Here is a 27,461-nt window from a genome sequence, read left to right on the forward strand (position 1 = left end):
ACTACTCAACGGCCATTGTGAGTCCCCAGCGAAGCTGAGGCGAGTGGACCCCACGAGTGACGAGGAACTGCAATACCTGAGAACCGTGCACTATTGTCGAGTGCAACCCCTTCACGACGGTCTACAAACTTGTGCTTTGGATCACGTGTGGCCCAAGCCTCCAGCAGGATTTCCCTCGAAAATCAGAGGCCTACCTCGTCCCGAGTGACCGTGGGCTCCTGTGAAGTGAATCCTCATGAGGCGTCTTCGCGATCTCTTGCCGGCTGGCTTGTGGGTCCCCTGAAGACTTCTTGATCGAACCAAAGGTCTCCCCTGGTTGCTCCAGGCCTGCCTTGACTTACCCTCGCTGGGTGAGTCCCTCAGACCTTGCTGGTGTGCCCCGCTGACTTTTCTTGAATTCCACGAGACTTGCTGTTGCCAAGGCTTGTTGGCTCCAATCCGGTTGCCGACACCTCAGTAAGCTGCAGACTTCGTGGAACACTCCGAATCCAGCTCCTGGCCGTCGTCGACGCCTCCTGGTCCTCGTGGTGGAAGAGTCCAAATACCCTTGATCACCTGAAATCACCCGACTTCCGTAGGCATCCATCTTCCTGGCCCGGGTCACTGGCAAGTGACTGTGAACACTGTTCCTTCTGCTTTCAGGTCATCTTCCTCTTGAATCCAGCCTTGGATTCTACCGGACACTTCTTCAGTCTTCGCAAGCAGCAAATCTTCTTTGGCTTCCATAGAAAACAACGGCGCGACCCGACACCAAAAGACACCTATGCACCCGACTTCCCTGGGTGAGGTAACTCGTGCACTCCGGTGCCCTAGTGTGTGTTGGCCCTCGAATTACGTACCTTGTAAGTGGCTTGCTTGTAGACTTCCTCGAAGTACCCTAAAACTTTACAAATCCAACCGCGATTTGCTCCATTGAAACCAATAGGGAACCCGCGGCTGTGTTGTCACACTGCACGCGTCTCTCGAGGGTCTTTTACTTAGCTGCCTTGGGTGGATTAGTGAAGCCCCAGCGATTCTACAGGCCCTAGGCCTTGTCCCCTTGCAAGTCGACTTTCCTAAACCTCTTTTTTAGTATATGGTCTGGTACGCCCCTCGGGCCCCAGCCATATTTGTCCTTAACTTATTGTGAAACGTTGATGTTTGAATGTGTTCCTAACTTCTAATCTCATAAAGAGATTAGTAGAGTGTGTCTAGAAATAAATACATATATATTTGATATATATACCTGTGTGGTGTCCTTTCATTTGGTAATTCAAGAGATTATAAGGTAAAACAAGCTGCTATACATTCCTCTGAGACTTAGCCTGAAGGCTGCTCCCCACAGCTACCACTAGGATTGATTTCTTTAAAAGGTTGTCTTAAACCTATCTACCATAAGAGTCGAATTGGACTGGTGCAAGGTGGCCACTATAACTAGTGACCAGCAAATGCCAGGCCAACTTCTCACAGACCTCTTCGCCACCCAAGAAAACGCCAAATGCCCAAACTTCGCCACCCGGTATCCTCACCCATTGTCCAAAGGCAATGCAAAATGGATGAACTGGTCAGGCAGATTTGCGTACGCTTTTCCGCCTCTCCCACTCATTCCACTAGTGGTGCGCAAACTACAGCAACACTCCTTAACGCTCATCCTAGTTGCTCCAACTTGGGCCAGACAACCATGGTACACCACATTGCTGGAACTCTCCGTAGTTCCGCACCAAAAATTACACCTCTCTCCACACCTCTTAACCCAGAACCATGGAGAGATCCAACACCCAGACCCAGCTCAGCTCAACTTAGCGATCTGGCTCCTGAAGTCCTAGAATTCGGTTACCTTAACCTTCCTCCTGACTGTATGAACGTCATGAAAGAAGCTAGACGGCCTACCACTAGAGCATGCTATGCAGCCAAGTGGAAACGCTTTGTAATATACTGTCATAACAACGACACTGATCCCCTAGATGTGTCTATCCAACACATCATAGGCTGCTTATTACACCTCCAAAGATGCAACTTAGCCTACACGTCTATCAGACTGCATCTTGCTGCCATAGCAGCATATCTACAAAATAGGCAACATCTATCACTTTTCAGAGTACCTGCCATAAAGGCTTTTATGGAAGGACTCAAAAGAATAATTCCCCCCAGAGTACCAACTTCACCTGTGTAGAATTTAAACATCGTTCTCACAAGACTAATGGGACCTCCATTTGAACCTCTACATAAATGTGAACTACAATTCTTAACATGGAAAACTGCTTTCCTAGTAGCCATTACTTCTCTACGAAGAGTTAGCAAACTATAAGCACTAACTTTTCAGGAACCCTTTCTGCAGATGCAGCATAATAAGGTTGTTCTCCGAACTAATCCTAAAGTCATTTCTCCCTTTCACCTCAATCAATCTGTAGAGCTGCCTGTATTCTTCTCCCAGCCACAAACCGTCGCAGAACGAGCTCTTCACACCTTAGATGTCAAAAGAGCACTGCTGTACTACATAGAAAGAACACAACCTTTTCGTAAGACCAAACAACTATTTGTGTCTTTCTCACCACCACACAAGGGCAACCCCATTTCAAAATCTGGGATAGCTAGGTGGATTATCGAATGCATACAAGTTTGCTACCACAAAGCAAAACGTACATTATCTGTTCCTCCTAAAGCACACACAACACGAAAGATAGGGGCTTCAATGGCATTTTTAGGGAACATTCCCTTAGACGATATCTGCAGTGCAGCTACATGGTCTACACCGCACACATTCACAAAAAACTATTGTGTCGATGTGCAAACTAAACAACAAGCTAGTGTGGGCCAGGCTGTACTCAAAACACTATTTCAAACTACTGCAACAGATACTGTTGGTCGCCGCTAGGAGGGGATACTGCTATACAATCTATGCATAGTGTGTAATCTGCAGCTCATATGCCTCGAACGGAATATGCTAATTACCAGTATGCATCTGTTCTTGGCATGTAGAGCTGCAGATCTACACACGCCCACCCGCCTCCCTGGCTACCTTTATCTGTTCCAGTATTATCTTACTTAGATACAGCATACCTGGGCATCTTTCCTGTTTCTTACAAAGCTCCATCATTTCCCTGCTGGCGAAAAACAATCTGAGGATGGAGCTGATGCCCATGCGCACTATGATCCAAAGGAGGAGTCACATACCTCGTGACTTTCAAAGACTTTCCAAGACAAAAACAAGTACAAACATCTGGGCTCAACACCAGATGGCGATCTATGCATAGTGTGTAGATCTGCAGCTCTACATGCCAAGAACAGATGCATACTGGTAAGTAGCATATTCCTTTCTGTGGATAGCTCAGTGGGTTACTGCCTTTGTCACAGAAATGTGTGTGTTATTTGCAGTTCAGAAGTTACAATCCTATCATAGGACAGTGACCTGTGAACTGTCATCAAAGAGTTGCATGCAAACCTGAATGTTATTCTTAGAACTTAGCTTTTATTTGTGTTGTAATATAGTTAGAACTTCCCCAGTCTTACATTATTCTAATATTGCTAAAAGAGTTTGTTTAAGCAGATATACATTTTTGTCAGTAAAGCCAACCCCTAACCACTGGAGTATGCTTTAATCCTGCGTTTCCTCCAGACCAAACCCTCTTAAAATATACTGCCCACCAGTATGTATGACATGTGATTCCTACACCTTATAATCCTCATTGGCTTATGTGACATTCCCTGTAGACTGATTTACATACTTGCATGATCGTTTGTCTCTGTATAATGTGTGTGTGATGTAAAGTACTGTGACACCCTACACTGATATGAGTAGCGCTATACAACAAATGAAATGCATGAGAGAGTGGCTACGGAGAGATGAGGGGCGCTGGTGGAGGGTGGTAGTGAGGGAGTCCAAGGAGGAGGTCAATAGGGGAAGAGGCTACAGAGAGATGATGGGCACTGGAAGAGGGTGGTAGTGAGGTAGTCTGAGGAGGAGGTCAATAGGGGCGCTACGGAGAGATGAGGGGCGCTGGTGGAGGGTGGCAGTGAGGGGATCTGAGGAGGAGGCCATGAGGGAGAGCCCGAGAAGTGTCACTTGCCTGATAATCCCACCTCAGAAACCTGCTCTTCCCATCAAGGGGACATTACATGAAAAAAATACTTTTTGAGAGTGATAACATTTAGAAAGAGATTTGAAAGGAAAATAATGCATTTTATTGGCCCTTGTAAGACTAAGGAGAGATAAAGGAGGGCCCTGAAGCATGCCTGGCTAGACATATAAGTGACAAATCGGGCTCGCAGTGACCCACCCGAATGTACACTTGGCCCACCCAAATAAAAATTCCTGGAGCCGGGCCTGGATAAAATTAAGATGTGTGCTTATGTGTTCCTTTGACTTTAATGTGATGTCTTCTGGTGATGTTTTAAGTCTATACTGTTTTTCATCGTGTACGAAACGTGGCCATGGACCCATACCTGCTGACTGCAGACCTCAATTACTCTTAATGGTTTCTCTTTCCAAGGCCCACGGATGAAGCATGTGTGAAACAAAAGAAAATGTCCCTAAATTAAAAACTGTCAATCAAGAGCTGTATTGATCTATTAATTTTCGGAAATTATAAACATCTTGTTTTACAGAATCCGCAGTCCTAATTAAGGCATCTGTGAGGTGTTAAATAACCTGGAACAGGTTCAATAGTATACTAGTTTAGGAGACAGGTATCCCCTATTGAGAAAGACTTTGGGGAGCAGGAGTCTCTGTGGTTGCAGAAACCTTCCTTTAAAGTCGACCTTTGTGACCAGACAATAAAAAAAACTCAGGTTTGCCTTTGAACAGAAAAATAACTAAAAAACACTACCTCCAATGATGAATTGCCTTGTTGCTGAAAATGCAAATAAATTGGTGGAACATTGCCGAGGACGACAATCTGATTCTATCTTTTGTGTCTATGACGCTCGGACTCTTGCATTGTTGTCCATTGTCTATGTCTATGTGTGTATCTAGGAGTCTGGAGTGTCTGCCAGCAAGGACTGTGTTCAGAAGTGGAGGAAGCGCTGAGAGCTGGGCAGCGGTGAGGAAGGCTGAAGTGTGACAAACTTCAACTTCTGTGCTCAGATCCCCTTATTTTGCTGCTGCCTCCTTATTCCTGCCCTTACCTTGATCGCCTGGGAGGGGCCAAGGGGACAGCATGAAGGTGACCGTTGATTTCCAGGAGTGCTTGAAGGACTCTCCCCGTTTCAGAGCCGCTTTGATGGAAGTTGAAGGTGATGTGACGGAACTGGAAGTGAAACTTGATAAGCTTGTTAAGTTATGTAGTGGCATGATTGATGCAGGCAAGACCTTTTGTGCTGCCAACAAGCAATTTATGAATGGCATTCGGGACCTCGCACAGTATTCAAGCAAGGATGTGGTGATTGAGTCTAGCTTGACGAAGTTTTCTGACAGCCTCCAAGAAATGATCAATTATCACACAATCCTGTTTGACGAAGCTCAGAGATCCATTAAAACACAGCTCCAAATCTTTATTAAGGAAGATCTTAGAAAATTTAAAGAAGCAAAGAAGCAGTTTGATAAGGTCAGTAAAGAAAAAGAAAACGCACTAGTTAAAACTGCCCAAGTTCAAAGAACAAAACTGCACAAGGTGGAGGAGGCAACAAACATCTTAAACGCAAAAAGAAAATGCTTCCGGCACATAGCAGTGGACTACGTCCTTCAAATCAATGTTCTTCAGTCAAAGCGAAGGTCTGAAATTTTAAAATCGATGTTATCCTTCATGTACGCACATCTAGGCTTCTTCCACCAGGGCTACGATCTCTTCAGTGAACTTGAACCGCACATGAAAGAGCTTGGTTCACAGTTGGATCGGCTTGTTGTGGATGCAGCAAAGGAGAAGAGGGACATGGAACAAAAACACTCCACTATTCAGCAAAAGGATTTCACCAACGACGATCTCAGACTTGAATACAATGTTGATGCTGCTAATGGCATTGTAATGGAAGGATATCTCTTTAAAAGGGCCAGTAATGCCTTTAAAACTTGGAACAGGCGCTGGTTCTCAATACAAAACAACCAACTGGTATATCAGAAAAAAATGAAGGATAACCCCACAGTGGTTGTCGAAGATTTACGGCTCTGCACAGTTAAACACTTTGAAGACCTAGAAAGACGTTTCTGCTTTGAAGTAGTCACACCAACAAAGAGCCGTATGCTACAGGCTGACTCAGAAAAGCTGCGACCGGCATGGATTAAAGCTGTCCAAACTGGTATTGCTACAGCATATATAGAAAAGAGTGATGAGACGGAGAAGCTGGATAAGAAATCTTCACCTTCCACAGGAAGTCTGGACTCTGGCAGCGAGGTGAAAGAAAAATTAGTTAAAGGTGAAAGTGCATTACAGCGGATTCAGTGTATCGCTGGAAACTCTGTCTGCTGCGATTGTGGTCTGGCGGATCCGCGATGGGCCAGCATCAACCTTGGAATCATCCTGTGCATTGAGTGTTCTGGGATTCACAGGAGTCTTGGTGTGCACTTTTCAAAAGTGAGGTCATTAACGTTAGATACATGGAAGCCTGAATTACTAAAGCTGATGTGTGAACTGGGGAATCAAGTTATTAATCGAATATATGAAGCTAAATTGAAAACCCTTGGAATAAAGAAGCCAGACAGTGAAAGTCCAAGACTGGAAAAGGAGGTATATATCAGAGCAAAGTACATGGAAAAGAAGTTTGTGAATCAGGACTGCGTTGCTTCACACCCTCTTGATGGACAGAAAAGGCCTTATTTCCAGTGCAAGAATGAAGACCTCAATAGTTCTGAGAAGTCCCTGGCATCACAGGATCACTTCTCAACATCTTCCAGAAGTTCAGTGAAAAGCAATGACAGTTTAATCCACTACAGTTCAGAAGGCAGCCGAGAACTTCTTGCCTCTACTGTATCCTCAAACAGTTTGTATGAACCAGTCCTAGAGGTGGAGAAGCGAGATTCTTCAGTATTTCAGGATTCGAAGAAGTTTCACCCAGGGCTGCACCTTTATCGAGCTGCGTATGAGAAAAGCCTTCCTGATATGGCAGAAGCATTGGCACTTGGCGCAGATGTTAACTGGGTGAATGCAGAGGAAAACAACGCAACACCACTCATTCAGGCTGTGCATGGGGGTTCTTTGGTCACTTGTGAGTTCCTGCTACAGAATGGTGCCAATGTTAATCACATGGATCTGTATGGCAGAGGACCCCTGCATCATGCAGCAGTTTCAGGGCACACTGGGCAAGTCTGCTTATTTCTGAAACGTGGAGCAAATCAGCACACCAAAGATGAAGAAGGAAAAGACCCCTTGACTATTGCCGTTGAAGCTGCAAATGCTGATATTGTAACACTGTTGCGAGTGGAAAGAATGAATGAGGAGATGCGGGAATCTGAAGGACTATATGGATAGCCAGATGACGAGACCTACCAGGACATATTCCGTGATTTTTCACATATGGCATCCAATAATCTTGAGAAATTAAACCGTTTCCAGCCGTCTGATACACCAAAGTCATCAAGTATGTGGAGGAGAAAAGTGTACCCGTGTCCTTACCCACACCTGGTGCTTCCGGAGTAAAGTGCCTGGTCCCTAGCTCATTCCCTGACTTGGGAACATTAGTTTAAGTACCGAACAGTCTGGGACCTCCTACAGCATTTGATTGACACAATGAATCTAGGGTCCTTTATATGCAGAAAGACACCACAGTGCACCAGAAATGATGGATACCTCAGCAGCCAGTCTAGCAAAGTCCTCCTTGGTTTAAATGTATCAAGTTACCACAATGTCTGACTGTCCATGTATTTCACCTTGTGGTACCTCGGCGGAAGGATACACAGATTTGAAGGCTTCTCATTGTGAATGCTAAGTGAAGCAGATGCCACGCTACGTAGTGTATATCAATTCTGGCGCCTGTTTTCCATGTAAAAAAGCACCAGTACATGTTCTAAAATTGGTTACACTTTCATTCTAGATGGGAGCTTTTTTGTCAACAATGACTAGAAAATGGAAATAAATTAGTACAGAATTTTACTATTTTTAAAACGGTATAGGAATGTTTTTCCAACTTCAAGGGAAATGTTATGCAAACAAATGTATGTAAACGTTTTACTTCTGGAAGAGAACGAAATAAACAAAAACTGTGTGTTTTGAAAAAGTTATTTCCAAAAATAATAATAATTTATTAAGTTCAAACTGGTAATTATGAGCCTTTAAGTGGTATAAGATTTGAAAACAGTGGCGAGTTTTGTGTTGATTTGTACACTTTTAAAGCACTTTGGCATAGTTAATTTGCTGCATGAATTTGGGGGTGCTCAATATACCCCCTCATTTACAAGAAAATGATGTAGCGTCGTGCTGCAAGCCATTTTGCTGTGCAGAACTGCATCATTTTCAAAGCACATTTGATGCATCGTGTTGACAACAATGCAATGCATGCGTGTGCTTTCCCCTGCGCTGGCACACAATTGGCTGCCATGAGCCAGCGCAGGCACCCGTGAGTCATTTTTTACGAATGCCTGCATTGCGGGGATGATTTTTTTGTGCAGGAAGCCAAAATACAATCTGTGATGACATTTTCCTCTTGCTATGCATGCTACAGAATACAGAATGCATAGAAAGAGAAAAGAACGAGGAGAAATAAAAGTATGTCTCCTCTTGCACCACTCCTACACCTCCCCTTGAGAGGCATAGGATTCTGACTCACTCCCAGCTTTTCAAAATGTTGTAAATCTGGGAATGTGTCAGGTTGCATGGATGTTGCGTGGGAACACCCACAACACCAGTCATGGAATGCCCCTTTCATCCAGAGTAATGCGTGAAAGGAACCCATATTTACAAGGTCATGAAAAATCACCCTTGGTAACTTTACATGGCCTTGTAAATATGGGTAGGCACACTGTGCTGCCGGTGTTTTAAAAAAGGTGACACACCAGTGACGCAACGGCTTTGTAAATGAGGCCCTATGTTTGCAGTGTCTTGGTGTACTCTCGTGGATTCTACATTGAAGTCTTAACTATGCGTATCCCCTTTTAGTAAAGAAAGCTTTGCGAGTAATGAAAATTTGGCACGCTTTTCTATTTTAACATTTTTTATCTGAAGAACCTATGATCAAGCCAAATGTGGAATTTAAAATTCATCCACTCTCACCAAAACCCCTACTCCTACAAACACCTTTGTGCACACGTACATCTAGGATCAAGCGCCGTGTACACGGTGGCCAAGGTAAGTGGGCACCACAGGCTGAATGCAGGAAGGATACAAGGATTTTTTAGCACTCACTCCAGGAAACATAGGGCCTCATTTATAAACCCATTGCGGCGCCGGTGCATCACTATTTTAGAAGCACGAGTGGTGCAGTGTGCCTGCTTACATTTACAAGGCTGCATAAAATCACCCTGCATGACTTTTCGTGGCCTTTTAAATATGGGACCATTCTACTCATTACTCTGAGTGAAAGGGGCGTTCCATGGGTGCTGCTGCGGGCGTTCCCAAGCAACATCCAGGGAACCTGACACATTCACAGATTTACAAAATGTCGTAAACCAGGGAATGCGTCACAATCCTACGACTCCCTAGGGGCCGTGCATAAGTGGCACAAAGAGGAGAAATACTTTTATTTCTCCTTGTTTTTTTGCTCTTTCTATGTGTGTTGCATTCTGCAGCAAATATAGAGGAGCAACCCGCCTTTTATGATTTTTTATATGCAGGGAGGTGTTCCTTCTTGCATATAAACAATCATCCCTGCAACGCAGGCACTCTTACACCATGGTGTCAGGGTGTCTAAGTTGGTGTATGGCTGCTGTTTGTGCACCAGCGCAAGAGAGAAGGATAGGAAGGTGCGCATCTTGTAGATACAATGCATTCCTGCCCTTTTATTTTGACTCACGGCAGCGCTGCCGGAATACTTGCAATGCTGCTGTGCATCAAAATATAGTAAATGAGGCTCTAAGGAAAGTTTTTGAGCTAATGCCCTCCACTTATACCGGAAAAATGCATCCCTCCTTCTATCAGTAATTTGGCTCCACCACCCAGTGGCTCCATTCTTCTAGTGCTATTTTATGAAAGCACTGGCCCTGTCAACATAAAGATAATGCAGGAACTGGTCAGATGGAGGAAGTACAATCTTCCTGAGGCAGGGAACAATAAGAATGCTGGACTATGAACATCAGAAAACATTATTCACATCACCAGTGGGTTGCCATAATACTCAGCAGTTATTCCTAAATTTAGCAATAGTAGTACTGATAAAAAGAACAAACATCATTCAGTGATGCATAGTGTAACCATTGTCCCTATTCTACTTCTCGCACCCTTATGTTTACCTCTTCCTCTCAGAGCAGTGACAGCCTAATAACATAGAAACATTCCTTGACTGACTTTATATTTCCTTGCCACAGTGTTTGATGAATGAATGAAAGTAGTATGGACGCAAGTTCTGCCACTGCTGGTAGGATTTGAACCACTTTCGAGTTTTGAGAGTTCCAGCTGCCTTTCTTAGCGTGCCTGTCTCCTACAGTTTTTTCACCTCTCCTTGAATATTAGAATGTTAAAACCCCTGCACTGCAGCTTCTGGGATTTAAATCAAGAAAGACTACAGGGTTCAAAAGAGAATCGAGGTATGACGAAGGCTGAGTGGCATTGAAAGTGTGAATGGATGCACCAATGAGGGGAGAAGGTATGTATGTCTTGTGATATTGGCGAGAATGTATGCTTATGTGATAGTGAGGGGTATTTGTGTGTAAGGCACATTGAAACACATATATTTTTGTATGTGGCAGTGCTTGAAATAGGCTGAGCTTGTGTCACTGATGGGAGAGGAGTGTGAATGCACCTTTATGGAGGCGGTGTGTGTATATGTCAGTATTTATTTGTTCGCGTTTGTGTGTTGAGAACACACGATAGAGAGGGGTGTGCTCATTTGGTATTACCCATGGAATTCACATGTGTTGAAAAGCAAGGGGACAGTGAGAAGATGAAGAACATGCTCTTGACTGCAAGAGTAGTTTGTAAAGCATTGTCTGTGAAAGAGTCTACAAGTTGTGAGTGTATGTGTCAAATGAGGGTGAGATGATTGCATGTGACAGGGTGGGGTCAGATATGTGTATAGGACATTAAGGTGCACGTGAGTACTAACAGGCAGGGTGGTGCTGTGTTAACAGACCAATGAGGGAAAGAGAGGTGTGTGGTATGAGGGAGAGCTGTGTGACTAAGGACCAAGAGAACACAAAGGTGAATGAACTGGGCAGTTGAAAGGCAAAGGTACAGGGATGTAGGCCATTGAAGCACAATGATGGAAGGGCCCAACCCGCTGATTATTTGACAATGCTGCACAGTATTTCCTATACAATATCCCCAAGGTACCACCTCAGTGTACATAACGAGAAATAATTAACAAAAACCTTTTGTGCAAAAGATCTTTTGTGTTGTAATACCACTTATAAACAGTTTCACATGTACAATATTTACCAGGTACCATCAAGTAATAGGCCCACAATGTAAAACCTGGATGAAAAAAACATTTGCACAATTTATTTTACATTTTTGGCATAACTTTAGAATGAGATTGAATGTGTCTAGTCGAAGCCCAAAAGCATTTTAGCAGTTCCTGATTTTAAAGATGATCCTTTTTCTGAAGCAGAAACTGATTATTTCTCCAAAATAATCTATGGTCACCGAAAGGAGCTTAAGTTGACTATCAGACATTAATATGTCAACTCAACAAAATGCCACTGGAACCTCTGGGGTGCCAGTCCAACAGTTTTGTTTGTTTATCTGCTTTGGAGTCCTGAGTGCTGGGAAAACTGCGTGAACTTGTAGCTAGGAAATCGAAGGAGAGCACAAGCACCAGAAACTAAAGTAAACTCATATGGAAGTTTTATAGTTAATTTTTCTTTAATCCTGTATCTGTATTAACATAAGAGGAGTTAGTCACATTTGCCTGAAGACCCCTGCCTAATGTTTAGGTAGCAAGTCCTACAAAAATGTTTACATCCGATTTCCAGAAAGGAGATGTGGCTCAGTATATGTGAAAACTTCTTGGGTAAAATTCTTACTATGCTATGAAGAAGTTCATGGCCCTTGCCAGCAATGCAAGCCAGCTGGAACTTTTAGAATCTCCGCTGAACTGACCGCAGTAAGCTCCCGTCTGTCGATCCAGGGCTGCTAAGTCGTTCTCAAGCCTCAGTCTGCTGGCCCTTCTACTGGCAGAGAGAAAAGTCCTGTAACTCGTGCAAAAGGAGATCCAGATGAAAGCATCCTCTGGAGCTTTTTTTTATTTTTTTATTCTTTGTGTTGGGGTAACTGCACCAGCCTATTTGGCTTTGTAGAGACCTGGTCAATAATACCTAGTGACCTGTTTGAAGGTCTTTTTTAAGGAAAGAGATAACCTGCAAAAGTACATTTATTCCAGGGGTCGAGTGCACCACTGCATCTTCACTTGCAGAGTGAAAACACTTCACTTGTCCTGTGTCGGCCTTCACCAGGGCCCACATTCAGATCCTGCTATGAAGTGACACCAGAGGGTTAGAGACTGCGTTCCCCAGCGATGACCGCATGAGAACCAGTTACTGGGATGCTATGGAGAAAGGACCCTAACCCACTGGTGAGATTGAGAAGTCTCTCTGTGAGCCCTTAAGGTGCCAGGTGGATAGCGTCCATGTAGCCGTGTCTGCGTCCCCTGTCGAAGTCAGCCAGACGTCCTCCACTTTGCTCAGTGCCTGATCCTAGGGACTCCAGCCTCTGATTCTGTGGACTACTTATTCCTCAGTCGCTGATGCAATCTAGCCTGCCTATCCACCTTGCCAGCTAAAGATCTGCAGCATAGCCGCTCGGAGGTCACACCAAACCCTCATCCTCGCCTTGCTCCTCGCAAAATATAACCGCAAGCTTAAGTCTACCCAGCACTCGAGCTGCTGCAATTCTCTTTTTGTATTATGATATTTTGCTTCCAATATTTCTGTCTACCACTATTTACAACTCAACATTCTGTCCGAACACCCCTCGGCCAGATTCGGTCGCACCTTGCCATGATCTGTGACAGCAGCCTCCAGTATGTCTCCAGAGAGATTCAGCCAGGGCCTCGTACCAGCACCAGACATGCCAGCTCAAGCAGAGACTAGTTCCAACTCCGGGAGCCAGAAGTATGGTCTCCGACCGAACCCTGTGCCGAGCCAGAAGTTCAAGGACTTTGTGTGTACGTCCCCGTGAGCATGCCGGCTATGATGGACAGGTACTATAGAAAAGGAGAGCTGTAGCGAGCCGTCCGGGCTCTCCTATACATTGTTGCACTAGCATGCACTCCTCGGGGCGGGCTTGTCCCGAGCAGATAAATAAACGCCGGAAGACCGCTCGGGTCTTCCTGCTACACACAGTAGCACCAGTGGTGTGTATTTCTTCCAGCGCTGCGTATGGCCTAAAGACACCAGGCTGCGCCGCGCTACAGCAGCCAGTGACAAAGGAGAGTAGCGGGCCATGGAGCAGAAAAAAAATCCATTTGGGATTGAGTGCCATTTGGTCATGAAAAAAATGTAGGTGCCACAAATCCACTAAGTCATGTTCCAACATCCCGCAGGACCGCCCTATCCAATCAGTTGCACAAGTTGGATCTGCCAGAGTGGATGTGGGGCAATATTTCAGTCACCCCCCAGGAACAATAGGGTGTGACCAAATTCTGTGAAAGAGGTGGGCCAGAAAACTGGTCTTATCAGCGTTAGGAGCATATATGGAGCCAAGTACCAAACCTTAATTGAGAAAGGAATTTTGACAAAGACCCAGTGGCTTGCCATGTCTGTCTAAGTTTTGAGTATCATGCAAGGGAGAATACGTCTAAGAAGAATGGTCACCCCACACTTTTGAGACTAGCTGCAGGTAGGTGAGAGTATTCCAGCTGCCTCCATCTGCCTACTGTTACCGATAACAGTGCATGCCCAATCCTGTTTGAGCTTCTGGTATTCATCCGGGTATAAGTGGGCTTGTTGAATGAAGGCAATGTTGAAATGTTTCATGTGGAAATAATGAGGCATTCTTTTATGTTTAATATAAAGTGACTTACCGTTGATGTTCTATGAAGCAAGCAAAAGTGATGTAGACATCTACCTGTAAGGGTCTGAGCAATGTAGTCTGTGAGAAGAAGCTCCTTGCTTGGAGCTGTTGTGGTGGATCCTGGGTGATTTAATTGGCATGACGTTTTGTCATTTGCTTTACCCTGACTGAGGTCCTGGCAGTAGTGCTTTTCTATTTTCGGTGTGTGGAAAAGTGAATCAAGTTTATCTTGCTTATGGGTGTTTGAATTGATGTTCCCCTGACAAGCGGGGGAGTAGGCTACTGACAACGAATATGGCATGCCCAAAGGACTCGAGGTGATTATATTAAACTGATGTGTTGGCTCCCTTTCGATGTGCCCATTTTGTCTGCTGAGACCGCTGTATCCGGGTGAAGATTGTTGTTGCTGGGACTGGCAGGGCGTATCCAAAATAGACGAGTGGAAATGAACAAGTGCCTCAGTTACCTGGAAGTTATTTCTTTGGCAGGTTTCTGGATGTTGGAGGGCTTTGGGTGTTAGTAATTGGGGATGTTGAATTTCTTTATTTTTGTTACCCTTGGAGTCCAAACCCGTGTGCAGGGGTTCTTTCTTTTCTTTCCTTTCACCCTCACTGTTGGTAGTACTTCTATCGATTAGACAGTTAGTGTCGGCATCTTTTTGGAAGTCTTTGTCATTATTTGTTGTGTTGTTTGTGTTAGCAGCTTTCTAGTGTTTGGAAGCGTGACGACTCTGGTTTTCCTCTGTGGTTTTAATTGCGACCTTTAGAAAATCTGTAATCAGTGCCCGTTTGCTGCTGTTCGGGCAGGAGTTATGCCTGTTTAGAGCCGTATGGGTTATTTTCTTGCTTTCAACACACTTGGCTTGTGGGGCGGACTCTGCTGAGTTTTTTTTTTGTCGTTTCCACTGTGCTTGCCTTGGCTGCTGGTACTTCTGTTATGGCTCCGCACTCGTGCCGTGCTTCTGGTGCTTCTGTGTCCTCTGTGTTTAGCTGGCAAGGAACTACAGAGGACGTACCGGGGGCGATGTTCATTCGGGCCGTAATGTTAGTCAAGGCTCCCGCCTTACCCTTGTCCTCATCCTTATCCTCCACTTTTTTGTTTTTTGATGTGACTTGTGGGTGTTTATCCTTTTTTTCCCCCTCCTCTTGTTCTCCCGGACCGCATTTCAGGATTTCACCGAGTTTTTACCGAGTTTTTGTAGCCCACACTCTGACCGGCCTAGTGCGCTTGCCATGCACCATGTGGCGCATACACGTGCTGGTCACTGGTCGCTGGATCTATGCTGAGCTGGGGCTCTGAGTACTGAACGTGTGTGTCGTATTGGATTTGCATGCAGGTAGTTGTACAATTGGCAATACTTCAGATGGTTTTTGTATTGTTATTTTTACCAAGGTGTAGCCTTTGGGAATAGACCCAATTGTTTGTTTTTACCCAAGGGCGTGGCATTGGAGTAATTTCAGCGGAATAGCCAGGAAACAGCAGGTGCGCAGCAGGGGAGTGGGTGGGGGCGGGGTCAAACGGGGCACACAAGGCCGTCACTGGCTGCACCTGATCTGGTCAGGCCGCCTCCGCGAGACCGCCAAGGGCTCACACTCACTGCGGTCCACCAACTAATGGCGGCCGCGCTTGCCACTTTACCTCAACCGTGATTGTACCTGCAACAAGACTCACCATTGGTGGTGGTCTCCCATGCGGAGGTGGAGACCTAAACACAATTCTGGTGCTGAGTCTGCAGCTGAGACTGCTGTGGCTGTAGCTGTGGCTAAAGCTGTAGCTGTTGTTGGGCGCCAATGGGCATTGAAACCGGCACCCTCCGCGGAATGGAATCCGTGCTCAGTTGGGGGCTGTCGCTCGGCCTCGCTTGCTGCCCCCACCTGCCACCTGAGACTTGTGATTGGTGTTGCCAGACCCCCCGCTGTTGAAATCCTCAGGCCAAGTGGGCCGCGGACTGCGGGCTGAGAGCTGGCAGCAGGGAACCTGGAGTAGCGAGACAGCCGGAGTTCTCCTCGCGGCGGTCTACCGCGATCTACAGCATCACCAGACCCCCGCCATGTGGAGATCAATGGGGCCGGGCGGTCCGCAGGCTGAGAATCGGGACTAGAAGCCTGGAGACGCGGGCAGCTGGCATCCTCCTCTCTGCGATCAACAGTGATCTGCGGAAAACACGGAACTGGATTGCCACCAGTATTTGTTTTGCATCCCGAAGTCTCTGTTGCAAGGCAGGCGGCATCAGCATTTTCAGTCATACCCCACTGACGGCTGCCGCAGTTTGACCTCTTCTCTTCCTAATCATTTCCTGCTCCTTGGGTCTAGGAGAAAAGTAGGGCCCAGCAGGGTCAGGTCTTTCCTTGAGACACAAAGGGTTTCTTTCTTGCCCCTCCTCTTCTTCTGGTGGCGAGCCCCCGCTTCCTCTCCTTCTCACTGGCACCATGCTCATACGAAGAGTTAGCAAACTATAAGCACTAACTTTTCAGGAACCCTTTCTGCAGATGCATCATAATAAGGTTGTTCTCCGAACTAATCCTAAATTCCTCCCTAAAGTCATTTCTCCCTTCCACCTCAATCAATCTGTAGAGCTGCCTGTATTCTTCTCCCAGCCACAAACAGTCGCAGAACGAGCTCTTCACACCTTAGATGTCAAAAGAGCACTGCTGTACTACATAGAAAGAACACAACCTTTTCGTAAGACCAAACAACTATTTGTGTCTTTCTCACCACCACACAAGGGCAACCCCATTTCAAAATCTGGGATAGCTAGGTGGATTATCGAATGCATACAAGTTTGCTACCACAAAGCAAAACGTACATTATCTGTTCCTCCTAAAGCACACTCAACACGAAAGATAGGGGCTTCAATGGCATTTTTAGGGAACATTCCCTTAGACGATATCTGCAGTGCAGCTACATGGTCTACACCGCACACATTCACAAAACAGTATTGTGTCGATGTGCAAACTAAACAACAAGCTAGTGTGGGCCAGGCTGTACTCAAAACACTATTTCAAACTACTGCAACAGATACTGTTGGTCGCCGCTAGGAGGGGATACTGCTATACAATCTATGCATAGTGTGTAATCTGCAGCTCATATGCCTCGAACGGAATATGCTAATTACCAGTATGCATCTGTTCTTGGCATGTAGAGCTGCAGATCTACACACGCCCACCCGCCTCCCTGGCTACCTTTATCTGTTCCAGTATTATCTTACTTAGATACAGCATACCTGGGCATCTTTCCTGTTTCTTACAAAGCTCCATCATTTCCCTGCTGGCGAAAAACAATCTGAGGATGGAGCTGATGCCCATGCGCACTATGATCCAAAGGAGGAGTCACATACCTCGTGACTTCCAAAGACTTTCCAAGACAAAAACAAGTACAAACATCTGGGCCCAACACCAGATGGCGATCTATGCATAGTGTGTAGATCTGCAGCTCTACATGCCAAGAACAGATGCATACTGGTAAGTAGCATATTCCTTTCTGTGGATAGCTCATTGGGTTACTGCCTTTGTCACAGAAATGTGTGTGTTATTTGCAGTTCAGAAGTTACAATCCTATCATAGGACAGTGACCTGTGAACTGTCATCAAAGAGTTGCATGCAAACCTGAATGTTATTCTTAGAACTTAGCTTTTATTTGTGTTGTAATATAGTTAGAACTTCCCCAGTCTTTCATTATTCTAATATTGCTAAAAGAGTTTGTTTAAGCAGATATACATTTTTGTCAGTAAAGCCAACCCCTAACCACTGGAGTATGCTTTAATCCTGCGTTTCCTCCAGACCAAACCCTCTTAAAATATACTGCCCACCAGTATGTATGACATGTGATTCCTACACCTTATAATCCTCATTGGCTTATGTGACATTCCCTGTAGACTGATTTACATACTTGCATGATCGTTTGTCTTTGTATAATGTGTGCGTGATGTAAAGTACTGTGACACCCTACACTGATATGAGTAGCCCTATACAACAAATGAAATGCATGAGAGAGTGGCTACGGAGAGATGAGGGGCGCTGGTGGAGGGTGGTAGTGAGGGAGTCCAAGGAGGAGGTCAATAGGGGAAGGTGCAACAGAGAGATGATGGGCACTGGAAGAGGGTGGTAGTGAGGTAGTCTGAGGAGGAGGTCAATAGGGGCGCTACGGAGAGATGAGGGGCGCTGGTGGAGGGTGGCAGTGAGGGGATCTGAGGAGGAGGTCATGAGGGAAAGCCCGAGAAGTGTCACTTGCCTGATAATCCCACCTCAGAAACCTGCTCTTCCCATCAAGGGGACATTACATGAAAAAAATACTTTTTGAGAGTGATAACATTTAGAAAGAGATTTGAAAGGAAAATAATGCATTTTATTGGCCCTTGTAAGACTAAGGAGAGATAAAGGAGGGCCCTGAAGCATGCCTGGCTAGACATATAAGTGACAAATCGGGCTCGCAGTGACCCACCCGAATGTACACTTGGCCCACCCAAATAAAAATTCCTGGAGCCGGGCCTGGATAAAATTAAGATGTGTGCTTATGTGTTCCTTTGACTTTAATGTGATGTCTTCTGGTGATGTTTTAAGTCTATACTGTTTTTCCTCATGTACGAAACGTGGCCATGGACCCATACCTGCTGACTGCAGAACTCAATTACTCTTAATGGTTTCTCTTTCCAAGGCGCACGGATGAAGCATGTGTGAAACAAAAGAAAATGTCCCTAAATTAAAAACTGTCAATCAAGAGCTGTATTGATCTATTGATTTTCGGACATTATAAACATCTTGTTTTACAGAATCCACAGTCCTAATTAAGGCATCTGTGAGGTGTTAAATAACCTGGAACACATTCAATAGTATACTAGTTTAGGAGACCGGTATCCCCTATTGAGAAAGACTCTGGGGAGCAGGAGTTTCTGTGGTTCCTTTAAAGTCGACCTTTGTGACCAGACAATAAAAAAAACGACATTGAAAGCATCGAGTTCAAACAAAACTCGAGCTTCATGGGTCAAGAATTCACAACAGCCACATTCATCAATAATACTCTCACCGAACAGATTTGACAGCAGAAGGACTTGTTTGCTAAATGGGGTATCGAGTTAAAAAAGATAGTCCCTCCCTGTTACCCCAGCCCACTACAACTACCACTTCACACAATGCGTCTGTTAAATGGGGCAAAAGGCCCAGATCAACGCAGCCTAACAAAGGATAAAGAGTCCTTGGCCAGGAAAATTACTATCACCTTTGACCATCCTGAAGCTAGCAAGCCTTCGGGTTCCCGGCACTTGAACATGGCAGTCACTCCCTTGGGAAGGGCATGAATAACCCCCTCAACAGCTCCATATATAAATCAAGGTTACAACGTTTGTTCCTGGAATGTGCATGGCCTGCACACAAAACTAGAAGATCCCGACTTCATGGATTTTATAACACAGTACAAAATTCTTCTTTTTCAAGAATCTTGGCAGAAAACCCCCTCCCCAATGTCAGAGCACCCCAAGTCTTACCTTCCACTTGTGAGGCGATCCTGCAGAGGCGACAAGAACTACCACCCCCGTCTCCCACCTCACCGTAGTAGGGTGTGAATACTGACTAGGATAGAGGGGGTACCAGGGGTAGAAGCCAGACTAGGAATGAGTTAGGGGGTCCCACTACGTCTCGGAAGTCTTCCTCGATACCGGTCTGTGTGGGGTGATGAGGAAACACTATTACCTTAATGCATTCCCCACCTCTCCACCACTCTGTGTAGTACCAACCCACTGACCACGGGATTACCTTTGTGTTTCGTGAAGACAGCCGTGGAACTTGACACCAGCACCCCAGCTCCAGTACTCGGTCTACAGGTAGGAGGATGGGTGTACGGGAAGTACTTCAGCGGGTGAGAACAAAAATAAGAAAATAAAACCAGCGCTCCTGCGCAAATAATAAAGTAGGCCTTCTGCGTAGCCACCCCAACACACTCCTGTGTGCCGTGGCTAGGAACAGGGAATAAGACTTCCTCCAAAGTATTACAGGCTTGAGAAACGCCTGCACAATGTTAACTATCCGGCCAGTTTGAGATAGAACAAAAATCAGAAAACCAGCGCTCCTGCGCAAATAATAACGTAACCAGTAAGAACCCAGCACACCTAACACACACCGGTGCGCAAGTGGCTGGAGTACAGGACAAGGCTTATGCGGGGGCACCACTGGCGCGAGGCGGGCAGCAGACGGTGGCTCCAATGGCCCCTGTAATGACGGAGAACACTCTGCAAGAAGGGATACCTGAATGAGGCAGTGGTCCGGAGCAGCGTCTCTTCGTCGGCGGCATCGGCGAGAATCCAAAGCGCTGGGGCAGCCGAAGGTCCCGACTGTTATGCGCGTCCGCCCGGAAGTGAGTCAAGGTGACTTCCGCTTCCGCCTCTTAAAGCCTAGACCGCTAACCCGAATTCCCTCGGGCAGCGGTACGGTACTCGGGATCATGAAACCCAATAACCCAATAAGAAAGAATTCCAGAATCCGGCCAAGAGAGCCACAAAATACGGAAGAGCAAAAGGGGGTCTTTCCACTTTTATTTAAACAGAAATGCTTCTATTATAGACTTAGATTGCTCTTGGATGTTCTGTGTAAAACTAGATGCCTCGTTGTCCCACAGTCTTCTTATACTTAACATCTACATTCACCCGGCATATAAACAAAAGAGGCCAAAAATTGAACAATTAATTACATCATTAACAACATTAAAACTAGCCTACCCAGATGCCAACATCATACTATCGGGCGACTTCAACATGAATCTTCAACATGACAGGAACAAGGATGCAACAGAGGCCACACCAGCCCCTAATCGACAGGACACACTCGGTAAGAGATGCGCAGCCCGCCTGAATGACCTCTCAATGTGTGTATTCAATGGTCAAAGCCCGACAGATTGGCCCGCAGCACACACAAGGGTCACCCAAAAAACACGCTCAACCATTGACTACACCTTCACGGACTATGACCTTCTCCCGTACATTGAGAACTTTCAAATAAAAGACAGGGTGGAAAGCGATCACCAACCACAATCTTTTACTCTATCAGGAACTTTTGCAATTCCAGAGAAAGCTAAGGCAATGTCTTCTCTAACAAAATGTTATAACTTAAAACACTTTTGCTGGATAAAGGAAAATATTGAGGACATCACAAGCATATACACCAGCCTCTTGGAAGGTTTTAATCTAGAAACACTAAGCATAAAGGCCTGGGAGATCTTCATCCATGTCATAAACAATAAATATTCCAATCACGCCCATGGCCATAAAGCAGGAAGCCCAAAGGGGGCAACCTGGTTCACCAACGGTCTGAGGAAACAAAAACAACAACTAAATAAGTACCTTAGACAACTATAATCTCGGGGACCAGAACATCATCAGGAACTCCTGCTTTTAATTGCAAAAGCAAGAAAGGAGCACAAAAGGGACATAAGATTGGCCAAAAAAGAGTACTAAGAACATATTTGAGCAAAACGTCTCCATGCATGTAAACTAAGGGACTCCAAGTTCTTCTGGGATCATATCAATCAGCTAACTAATGGCAGAAATCAACATCACAACTCGGATGTAATGGAAGCAACTTGGAGAGCCCACATCAAACGCCTATATAACAAAACTCCATCTTCAATTTCCCCAAACAGTGGAACATCAACAGGAAGGGGGTCGGTGGCGGAGTACAAGTCAACGACATCGTGATCCACAAATCACTCGATGTTTCAGTCGTTTTCAGTTGAACGAGTATTAAAAATCATAAAAAATGTAAAACCTGAGGGAGCTCCAGGTCCCAATGGACTACCAATTGCCCTGTTTCGGCATGACCCCCCATTTTGGTCTTTTCTCCTGACTCCCCTTTTTACCAAAGCTATAACATGTGGACTGATTCCTGAGTCCTGGAGAGGAAGTATCCGTAACCCATTCCACAAGTCTGGTTCCCAATCGGATCCCTCCAACTATAGGTTGATTGCACTGATAGATGTGGAGGCGAAAATATACGCATCTAATCTCTTGGTTGAGTTAGAGGCTTCGGTTAGTCAATCAAACTTAATACCCTACACGCAAACTGGATTTCGGGCAGGGATGGGCACCCTCACCAATATCTCTGCGGTCACTCTCCTAGTCAGCCAAGCCTTTGCAAAATCTAGGCCTTTGTATGCCTGCTTTATCGACCTAAAAGCGGTCTTCGATAAAGTTTCAAGAACTAATTTATATGCAAAAATGCAAAACTGGGGGGTCCCGCCACGACTCCTGGCGGCTATCATCAATCTGTATTCACACAAGTGGGTCCAAATCAAGAAAGGAGATGGGTCCAGTTTAACTGGCAAAATTCCAACATTCAAAGGGCTAAAACAGGGTTGCGTATTAGCGCCCTGCCTATTTAACATTTACACCTCCGATCTTGATAAGCGCCTTTGGTTAATCAAAGCCGACACTCCGAAATTGGGAAAAATACATATGATCTCTTCTTGCTAGCACAAACTCCCGTAGGTCTGCAGAAACTGGTTACGGAATTGGGAGCCTACACTACCCTGAACCAACTTAAGATTAACCACCAAAAAACAAAAGTTATGTGCTTCTCCAAATCCAATAAAACATCGAAGAGGAAAACTTTTTCCTGGAAATTGGGTGAGCAACCACTGACCAGGGTTGTGTGCTATAAATACCTAGGCTTTCAGCTAGATTGCAAGCTTAACTTTAAGTTACACTTGGACCAAGACCGTATGAAAGCCAAACAATTGTTATTCGCTTTCAAAACCCTAAGGAAAAAACTCATAGGATGCTCCACCGGCCATTTGCTGGAAGTGATTGCCGCTAAATTTCTACCTTCCATCTCATAAGGCTCGGAAATTCTGAACATTAATGATGCCACAGTCCTAAATACAGCACAGTCCACACTTTTTAGGAGACTGTTCTCAATACCGCTACATACCTCACAGGCACAAATTCTCCTAGAATATGGACTAAAAAATCAGATCATGGCCAGACAAGGCGCGTTAGTAAAATATTACTGGAGGATGAGGAAAGCAGAAGACAACACCCTAGCCCATAATTGTTGGGTCGAGATCGAAAACCAAATGGGTCTAGTCAATTCAACCACAACTGCCCTGAAGGAATCCCTATCGGCACTACAGCTAGAGGATGCTTGGCTCACCCCCGCAACGTACTCCGGATTTAAAAGTGTGGTCAATAACGCCATTAAGCGGACCTCTTTAGCAACAGATAAAATAACCTTCGCAAAAAAAAAAACATCTGCCTGGTCTGTGATACAGGCCTACCAGAAGCTGAAGCTGCAACAATACCTGATGGAATATTTCTCCCACCAGAAAAAGTATTATCTGGCGTTGCTACAAATGGGATCTTCCCCTCAAAGGATTTGACCCCAAACTGGAAACAAACATGGCTATCCAATGTATGCCGCCTCTGCGGTCAAGGGGAAGAGTCACTACAACATCCACTATGTACTTGCCCTTTCTTATTGGAAACTCGAAAATCCATCCTTCGGGAGGCTTTAAGGAAGAAACAAATAAAAACATGTAGAGCAGCAGTCATTAAGTGTCTTGGAGGGTCGTTGATTCCCCTGCAGAGCCATAAAAGTTTGGACAATCGCAGCAAAAGAACTGGAAAAGAGCGACTCTAGCCAAGTAGCCAATCAATTGGCACATATTTTCTAAATGTACTGTTACACTTGTCATTATTTTAATTTAATTAACTGACCCTTATTGTGATGATGACCTCAAGGCCTTTTTATGTTTTTAAAATGTATACTTAAAGTATTGCGTTTCATTATGGTTGTCCATCCTTTTATGATTTTTAATGAGTCAAATAAAAGTATATTTGACTTGACAATGAGACTCTAAAGCATGGGGGAGTACATAAAGATCATGTCATAGTGCAAGAATATTGTTGACAAGAATATAGTTTTTTGAGGTAAGTAATATACTTTTAAATAATGTTGATGTTTTTATTATCATTTTCAATGATGTAGGGATTCAAAATATTGTTTTTTAAATGATTTTGTGTTTTAGTTTATATAATATTTTTATGTGATAATATTGATTATATAAATATTATACATTTTTTAAAATATAGCATGCTTTTTTAAGTGAGTTAGAATTATTTATTTAATTTTTAATAGTAATTTATAGTGTTGTAGCAGGTCGTTGGGTATGTAGGACGATAGGGTGGAAAGTTAATTAGGCAATAATAATTATGAATTATTGATGAGATTTTATTCAATTGTATGACTGATATTTATTATGTAAATTTGGTAATACTGATATATTTTTGTTTTATGTTATTTGTGGGCTGTTAGGTTTGTAGTGTTATAGGGTGGGGAGTTAATTAAGTAATAGTTAATTAGCAATTAATTATTATTTGTTAATTAATTATTTAATTATTATGTATGTTAGCAGCTCCCCTTGTCCAAAAGCAATGCCGGATCCTGCAGGAGGCGATGGGATGCGGTCCCCTAGGCCAATAACGGCCTCAGGAGGGGGGCCGCGCAGCCTCCCTCCTTAAAAATAATTTAAACAAGCATTTACAATGCAACGGTCTCGGCATTGTTAAAGTTAGAGCTATTGTCATTGCTCATGACAATGCCGTTTCTTTAAATGTTTTGAAAACAAAAACATAAACAAAAATAATGTAATGAGCAATGCCAATAGCTCTAACTTTACCAATGCCGAGACCATTGCATTGTAAATGCGTTTTATATTACTTTAATACCGTTATCGTAGAATGCGTTTGTTTTGTACAGAACACCATTAAAATCTCCCATCTTCAGTGCTGTGACTAGCACGAGCTACATCATCCAACTCAACGGTACTAATTGGATCAACTTCAAAAGCATGGCACAGACTTTATTTTTTCAGGTCTGTTGGTCCAAGTGAACTAAACCTGGACTACGATTCCCAGAATGCACTCGTGTGTAATGAAGATACAGGACTGGTCTTCAGACTTTTAATACTAAACTAAACGTTTTGTAATTTATGATGCTGGGGCGCTGCAAGCGCGTTCTGTATTCCATATGTCAGAGGCGCAACTAGAGACAAATTTTTTGGGGGGGGGGGGCTAAGCAAAAATTTGAGGGGGGGCTGAATCTTTAAACAGTAGGCAGAGTGGCGCTGATTTTGGGGGTTGGGGGGGGCTGAATCTAGGTAGAGTGGAGCTGAAGGGGCTCTTAGAATGGGTGAAACAACAGCGAGGCCTCATTAACATGCAAATGGTCTTTTTAAAGACCTGTGAAGTGCTCGGGCGCGAATTTGAGTCTGCCCGGGAAGCGGTCTCATCCCGGGCTGCCACACACGAGGGGGGGAGGGGGGGGGGCTGAAGCCCTTTGAGTTCAATGGTTGTTGCGCGCCTGCCATATGTTATTTCTTCAATATGTGGTAAGGTGGCCATGTGTACCTCATCAATTATAAACTGCATTAATGCGAGGCGCCCTAACATCCGAGGGGGCTTGTCCCCGCCGAAATGAAACTTCAAGACAAAGAAATAAACATTCATGTAATCTAAAGAAAGGGAGAGGCGTGCTTCGGCACCCCCCACCCCACACTGCCTGCACTCACCGAGGCCGGCCTGCCCGTGGCTTTGGCCAGCTGCTGGGTGAGCTCGCCCAGCAGGTTTTCGGGGACGGCGTCCTTGCAGATGTTGGTGTTCATTACGAAGGTGGGCATCTCGGAGGTGTGACGCGGGCCTCACTGGTGCTGTATGGGCGGGAAAGGCCTCTTTGCTGCGATGCTGCTGCGGAAGATTGATAATGGCCTCTGTCTGTCCTGCGGTGTTGCTGCTGGAGGGACAGAAGAGCGCGAGCCTCGACGCTGCCTGTGCTGGGAGATGAAAGATGGAGGGCGGTCGCAGCCTCTTGTACTGTTCCTAGCTCCCAGGGGCCGTACACGGGCTGCCCTGAAAAAGGACCCCATAAAGTGTTCAGAACCACCACCCACAAACCGGAATTGAATCATTCTTATAGATTTCACAAAAATGTTTGGTAGAGCACCTCTAGACTCCTCTCAGCCACCCCATGTGCCCCGTCACGCATGGGAGATTATTGAGCACCTGTAGACTCCTCTCAGCCACCCCATGTGGCCCCTCACGCATGGGAGATTATTTACATCAGCTCCCATTCGGAACATGTGCAGACTGGCACCAATCCCTGCTCCAAACTGGAAACCAAGCAAACATTACAGCTTGGATGGCTCAGTGAGCTAAACGCTCATTGCTTAGCTATGGAGGTTCCAAGTTTAAATCGCAGCTAGGCCTACTCAGCCAACCAGTCTTCCCAGGTAGAAAGACGGAGTACGATAAAATTAGGCAACAGTGAAACTATTGTCTAAATCTAGGACAAGTCATTTTCACACGCGATGTTTACTGTCGTTTTTATATTACTTTAATACCGTTATCGTAGAATGCGTTTGTTTTGTACAGAACACCATTAAAATCTCCCATCTTCAGTGCTGTGACTAGCACGAGCTACATCATCCAACTCAACGGTACTAATTGGATCAACTTCAAAAGCATGGCACAGACTTTATTTTTTCAGGTCTGTGGGTCCAAGTGAACTAAACCTGGACTACGATTCCCAGAATGCACTCGTGTATAACGAAGATACAGGACTGGTCTTCAGACTTTTAATACTAAACTACAATCAAAAACATTTGTTGTTTGTGTTTAAACGTTTTGTAATTTATGATGCTGGGGCGCTGCAAGCTCCTTCTGTATCCCATATGTCAGAGGCGCAACTAGAGACAAATTTCGGGGGGGGGGGGGGGGGGGGGGCGGGGGCTAAGCAAAAATTTCGGGGGGGGGGGCTGAATCTTTAAACAGTAGGCAGAGTGGCGCTGATTTCGGGGGTGGGGGGGCTGAATCTAGGCAGAGTGGAGCTGAAGGGGCTTTTAGAAAGGGTGAAACAACAGCGAGGCCTCATTAACATGCAAATGGTCTTTTTAAAGACCTGTGAAGTGCTCGGGCGCGAATTTGTATCTGCCCGGGAAGCGATCTCATCCCGGGCTGCCACACACGACGGGGGGGGGTGGAGGGGGGGGGATTGAAGCCCTTTGAGTTCAATGGGTGTTGCGCGCCTGCCATATGTTATTTCTTAAATATGTGGTAAGGTGGCCATGTGTACCTCAATTATAAACTGCATTAATGCGAGGCGCCCTAACATCCGAGGGGGCTTGTCCTCGCCGAAATGAAACTTCAAGACAAATAAATAAACATTCATGTAATCTAAAGAAAGGGAGAGGCGTGCTTCTGCACCCCCCACCCCACACTGCCTGCACTCACCAAGGCCGGCTTGCCCGTGGCTTTGGCCAGCTGCTGGGTGAGCTCGCCCAGCAGGTTTTCGGGGACGGCGTCCTTGCAGACGTTGGTGTTCATTACAAAGGTGGGCATCTCGGAGGTGTGACGCGGGCCTCACTGGTGCTGTATGGGCGGGAAGGGCCTCTTTGCTGCGATGCTGCTGCGGAAGA

General features: G+C 45.2%; 1 protein-coding gene and 1 pseudogene across 4 annotated transcripts in view; both read left to right on the top strand.

The window, feature by feature from the left end:
- The window catches only part of ESYT2 (extended synaptotagmin 2), a 769,824-nt gene that overhangs the window by 569,340 nt on the left and 173,023 nt on the right, over positions 1-27,461 (top strand). The window lies entirely within an intron of this gene.
- On the top strand, positions 4,220-7,379 carry LOC146789653 (arf-GAP with coiled-coil, ANK repeat and PH domain-containing protein 2 pseudogene; annotated as a pseudogene). Its single transcript, XR_014969848.1, has one exon. The product of XR_014969848.1 is annotated as an arf-GAP with coiled-coil, ANK repeat and PH domain-containing protein 2 pseudogene (transcript).

This window comes from Triturus cristatus, chromosome 10, assembly GCF_964204655.1.
Source record: "Triturus cristatus chromosome 10, aTriCri1.1, whole genome shotgun sequence".
NCBI classification, from domain to species: Eukaryota; Metazoa; Chordata; class Amphibia; order Caudata; family Salamandridae; genus Triturus; species Triturus cristatus.